The sequence below is a fragment of the Marmota flaviventris genome, chromosome 10 (assembly GCF_047511675.1).
Source record: "Marmota flaviventris isolate mMarFla1 chromosome 10, mMarFla1.hap1, whole genome shotgun sequence".
In the NCBI taxonomy this organism is placed as follows: Eukaryota; Metazoa; Chordata; class Mammalia; order Rodentia; family Sciuridae; genus Marmota; species Marmota flaviventris.
This window is the reverse complement of record NC_092507.1, coordinates 115,404,419-115,408,877: the sequence shown is the minus strand read 5'-3', so window position 1 is coordinate 115,408,877 and position 4,459 is coordinate 115,404,419. Positions and strand designations below refer to the sequence as shown.

General features: G+C 43.8%; 1 long non-coding RNA gene across 1 annotated transcript; it reads right to left on the bottom strand.

Moving 5' to 3' along the window:
- Nucleotides 1–2,571: 2,571 nt before the first annotated feature.
- On the bottom strand, nt 2,572–4,217 carry LOC139707289 (uncharacterized). Its single transcript, XR_011708935.1, has 2 exons — nt 4,133–4,217; nt 2,572–3,353 (listed from the first exon to the last, which is right to left on the bottom strand). It is a non-coding gene; the product is annotated as an uncharacterized lncRNA (long non-coding RNA).
- Nucleotides 4,218–4,459: the final 242 nt, after the last annotated feature.

Below are 4,459 nucleotides of genomic sequence, written 5' to 3'. Positions count from 1 at the left end.
CATAGAATCATGTCATCTGCAAATAGTGATAATTTAAGTTCTTCTTTTCCTATTTTTATGCCTTTAATTTCTTTCGTCTGTCTAATTGCTCTGGCCAGTGTTTCGAGAACTATGTTGAACAGAAGTGGTGAGAGAGGGCATCCCTGTCTTGTTCCAGATTTTAGAGGGAATGCCTTCAATGTTTCTCCATTCAGAATGATGCTAGCTTGAGGCTTAGCATAGATTGCTTTTACAATATTGAGGTATGCTCCTGTTATCCCTAGTTTTTCTAGAGTTTTGAACATAAAGGGATGCTGTACTTTGTCGAATGCTTTTTCCGCATCTATCGTGATGATCATATGGTTCTTATTTTTAAGTCTATTGATGTGGTGAATAACATTTATTGATTTCCGTATATTGAACCAGCCTTGCATCCCAGGGATGAATCCTACTTGATCATGGTGCACAATTTTTTTGATATGTTTTTGTATCCTATTCGCCAGAATTTTATTGAGGATTTTTGCATCTAGGTTCATTAGAGATATTGGTCTGTAGTTTTCTTTCTTTGAAGTGTCTTTGTCTGGTTTAGGAATCAGGGTGATGTTGGCCTCGTAGAATGAATTTGGAAGCTCTCCCTCTTTTTCTATTTCCTGAAATAGCTTGAAAAGTATTGGTATTAGTTCCTCTTTAAAGATTTTGTAAAACTCTGCTGTATAGGGGGCTCTCATTTTAAGGAGTGTTTGAGTGAGATGCTCCTCTCTGGCCACTTTTAATCATTCAGAGATTGAAAGAAAATGGGGAAGAGTTGTTTTTAGGGGAAGATGCACACACTTCCAGTGGAAACAATAGTTATATAAAAATAGTCTTTCAGATGTAGGTAATTTATGTTTCATACATAAGGGGAAAAAAGTGAAAACTAGAAAGAATCCTTGAGCTAAAATCCAGAAGGACAGCGTCTGCCCATAAAGTAGGGCCAGCAGTCTAGGACCATGGCAGGCTGGCCCAGGGGAGAAACGGTTAGCTGTGAGGAGATCAAAAGGTGCCTGATACCCAAGTTTATGACTTTTCATATTCTAATTTCTTTTGGTTTTCTTCAAGCCTTCAGTAAAGTGTGAAAATATTTCAAACTGTGTAGATGGTGCCTTGAGCATTCAGATTGACATCTGTCCCGTGTGCGTGGTCATGGCAAGTGGACTAGGGGTAAAGATGGGCAAAGGGAAGATGAGGAGATGAGGAGTGTCAGCTCAGAGGTGGCAAAATAATGCTGGGATGGTTCTGAAGAATTTCTAAAAAAAATTTTTTTAAGTCACTTATTAGGGATTTTCAGTAAAACGGATCAAAACAGCAGCTCAATTACTAAACAAATCCTAACAATTCACTCAGGAGAACCTACGCCTCTGACTCCATGAAGGGTTGCATTGTGATTGGGATACAAGGTGCCTCTCAAAATTTCTGTGAGAGACAACAGTAATATTCAGAGATGAATCCATCCGACTGAGAACTGTAATCTAATCAGTTAAGTCACTTGAGGGATTAATAATTTTAAAGTAACACTGCTGCACTGAGTGGCAGGTATACAGACAATTAGAGTGTGGCTGGAGGAAGTAGATCACCAGGGGCAAGTCTTTGGGGTCTCTAATTTGTCCCTGGCACCTTGCTCACTCTGCTTCCTGCTGCCGTGAGATGAACAGCTTTTCTACACCATGCCTTGATGTTCTGAATGGAGAGTATGACAGAGGATGGGAAAGCAGTGTCTGGTTTGGGGTCTTGGATGTCCTCATGGCTGTGGCAAGCCTGGGGGCCTGGGGATGTTCCTATATAAGAGTCCAGGATGCCTGGCTGCTGTGGTAATGCTCTGAATGAGGAGGCTCTGTGGAAGAGACTTACCAGCTTCAATCTTGATGTCGGGCACACAGCTCCAGGGACTAGAGGAACTCTCTTGCTAGGAACCACAATGTGTCACCAGCTCCCCTACTGCTGAACCTGCCCCTTTAACAGTAACTTTAAACAATGGACCTTCTTGAGAGCTACGTAGAGCTCCTAGCATCACACATTGCAACTGTAGTTGGCAACTGCAGAAAAGCTGCATAAATGTTTCTAGCCCTGTAACTTTCTGAGTACAAAGAATAATGCTTGCATAGCCTTTAACTTGATAATGAGACTTATATAAAGAAAGATTGCTGGTGGGTTGAAATAACTTTTGGTTCACAGGTAGCAGCTACGAGCAGCTCAGAGTGCTAGGAAAACCTAAGCTTGTACAGGCCTGACAGGAACACCTGCAGGACAGGGTGTTCTGCTCTAAGTGAGCCATCTGTGAAACCACATCCTCAGCACTTGTGGTTAGCGTTGCCAAGCTACCAGACTACCAGATCAGGAAACCGAGGGTCATATGCTTCAGGGCATGAAACCCCCCAACTCATAAAGTCCCCCTCCCTTAGGGACTGCTGAGAGCCATAGCCAAGTAGGAATGACGCATGGCAATTTCTCAGCTCAAAAGGTAGAGCTTAATGCAGTTTTACAAGCTTTTGTGATGTGCCGCAGTCCGGCTGCAGCAAAATAACCAGGGGGTGACGAACAACTTGTGTAGATTGATACAGCAGGAGTGGGAGCCATTTATTGCAGGACAGGAGCAGTATTTATACATTCCACACAGCTTATCTAATTAGCATAAACTAGATACATCAGTCAACCAATAAGGAATCTCCACACTTAATGGCTCGCTTTTGTTACTTCTCAAACCACTCCCTCTGGCATTTTGCCAGGCACCATCCAGACTTGTTTACGAACTCCAACATTCCCCTGGCTAAATGCCAGGTGTTATTTTGACTTGTTTACAGACTCTAACATTTCCCCCTTTTGTTTAATTTAAATAATGACCATAGTGGTTTTTACACAAACACCACAAATAACCTGCTACAAACAGAAAGGGAGGATACAAAATGCCACAATACCAAGCCAATTGATGGCTCCATGCAAGAAGCCCTTGGAAAAATTATACCAGCAATGACACTGTTAGCAAAGATACAAAGAGTTACAATTTGTTGTAGATTACAGTTTGTTGTCTCAGTCCAGGTAAAGCAGTGTCTCAATAGATTAACTCACAGTCCAGGTAAATCACAGTCCAGGTAAGTTCTGCAGGCAGCTAGCATAAATCACAGTCCAGGTAAGTTCTGCAGGCAGCTAGCTTAAGCTGTAGCAGCAGAAACAGCAACAGCTCTGAAGTCTCGTCCGTTTTTCAGCCGAAGTTTCATCCGGTTTTCAGCAACACTGGAAATTCTTCCACCTTGGTCTTTACCGGCACTGGAACGAAGACAGGAACTCCCGGATGGCTAAAGAAAATCCTGTAGTATTCCAGCAGGTGCTAAGAAAACAACCTTCTGAACAATTTAGTACATTATCTCAAGGTTTTTTTGCATTTGAAATAAACATTAATAGTGCTCATTACTCATCAGCTTCCAGGTGTGGGAGAACCATTGTAGCTTAGTTATTGGCATTGAAAATGACCAAACATCAGGGACACCAGTAGCGTCTTCTGCTGGCTGTAGTGCCTGGGCAGCCCCAGATGGCCCTGGGGAGTGTCCCGGTCTCAAACTGCTACTGGGCACAGGGAGCAAGAGCCTGCGAGACTGTGCCTCCAGGTCAGGACTAGATTTGGGCTCACGGCAGTGGAAGAGCCAGCTCCCTGGCCAGGAGGCGGGGAAGGGCCAGTCGCCGCCACCTCTTGGAAAATCCTTGCTGCGCTGTGACTGGCTTGCACACTTGGCAGCCGCCTCTCCGCTTCACGCACCCTCCGGTAACGAAAAGTATTTAGTAATAGCCTTTTGCTGCAACTTTTTTCCTGATAATCCTTCTTCTTCTGAACTTTCTTTTTCTTTCTGACTAGAGTTCCTGGGCTTCCGTCAACACATGCCCTAACTATTCTTGGTTCCACTGGGGTGCCTCCTTCCCTTAGTAATTTACTTCTCACCCCTTCCATATTTTCAGCACAAAAACAATACAATACACTGAGACAAAACAAGACATAAACATACTGTATCAATCTTCTCCATTTTCTCGAAATGGTCATTTTTCCTCTTGCCCTATCTGCCTAGGGACGAGCAGATTTGCTCCCGTCCTATCTATGGACGGGCAGCTTTTTTTTTTCGTCACTTACCCCCGAGTGTCCCGGGGCTCCCCGTAACGGGCCACCATCTGCCGCAGTCCGGCTGCAGCAGAATAATCAGGGGGGTGACGAACAACTTGTGTAGATTGATACAGCAGGAGTGAGAGCCGTTTATTGCAGGACAGGAGCAGTATTTATACATTCCACACAGCTTATCTAATTAGCATAAACTAGATACATCAGTCAACCAATAAGGAATCTCCACACTTAATGGCTCGCTTTTGTTACTTCTCAAACCACTCCCTCTGGCATTTTGCCAGGCACCATCCAGACTTGTTTACGAACTCCAACATTCCCCTGGCTAAATGCCAGGTGTTA